This window comes from Hibiscus syriacus, unplaced genomic scaffold (genome assembly GCF_006381635.1).
Source record: "Hibiscus syriacus cultivar Baekdansim isolate YM2019G1 unplaced genomic scaffold, ASM638163v2 tig00007043_pilon, whole genome shotgun sequence".
Lineage (NCBI taxonomy): Eukaryota > Viridiplantae > Streptophyta > Magnoliopsida > Malvales > Malvaceae > Hibiscus > Hibiscus syriacus.
Window position 1 is genome coordinate 19,776 of NW_024062124.1, and position 1,047 is coordinate 20,822.

Consider the following 1,047-nt stretch of genomic DNA (forward strand, 5'->3'; position numbering starts at 1 on the left):
TCGAAAGAAAATGCATTTTTTTCTCAAATCAATTATCTGATTCAATAATTGGTTGATAAAATCAGCTAGGGTTAATATTAGAGACTCGTTTTAGGTTTAGTTCTCTAGATTCTTTAATTACATAATTTGACAACTTTAGGTAGGAAATCCCTTAAATTACTCATCTAGTAAAATTAGGCTTTTAAATCGATTGTTTGATTACATTTTTAAAAAAACCTAAGGCAATGTTCACTTATTAGGGAGTCAATGGTATATCTCCTGCAAGTATGCTCAGGGGGTAACTACGAGTGATTCCCGAAGTAGGTCGACATCCTTTTCAAGACTGCACCATGATTTCTTAAAATCAAGGCAATGTCCGGTTATTGGGCATAATAGTTGATCTCCCGTATTCATGCTAGGGGCGAACACTATTAGCTTAAATAAACGAACATCATTTTCAGTTGTGCATCCATAGTGAATTTTTGATTAAATAAAGTTTAAACTCAAGATTTTCAATTTTTTTAAATATAGGGTAATCAACTAGGTACCAATTTTTGGGAGTTGTGGGAGTAATAATCCTTCCCTACGCGTAATCGACTCTCGAACCTGATTTCTAGTTTTCGCAGACCTAAACTCAATATTTTTATAAAATAAAAATGTTTTATTAAGATTACCCGATTTTATGGTGTTCCAATCGCACCTTAAATGGTTGGTGGCGACTCCTCACATTTCAAAATCTTGTCAAAGAAAACCCCTAAGTCATACAAGTTTTCCCCACCCGGGCAAAAAACGGTGAAGATAACTTGGCAACCCCACTAGGGACATTTTGTTTTCCAAAATAACTTGAAAGTCGAGCCACAAGTTGGTTACCCTATATTTAGAATTTTGGAAATTACGAGTTTGATCTTATGTAATTTACATTTCATTGTGTTTCTTTCAAAAAAATTCAAGAAAGATTTTTTCTCTAGTTAATGCTTACGCTTTTGTGAATTTATTTAGAATTGTTGCATATCATAGCTCTAAACCCCGAGCTCAATCCCGGTTTACCTAAGTAGGGGGAAACATCAC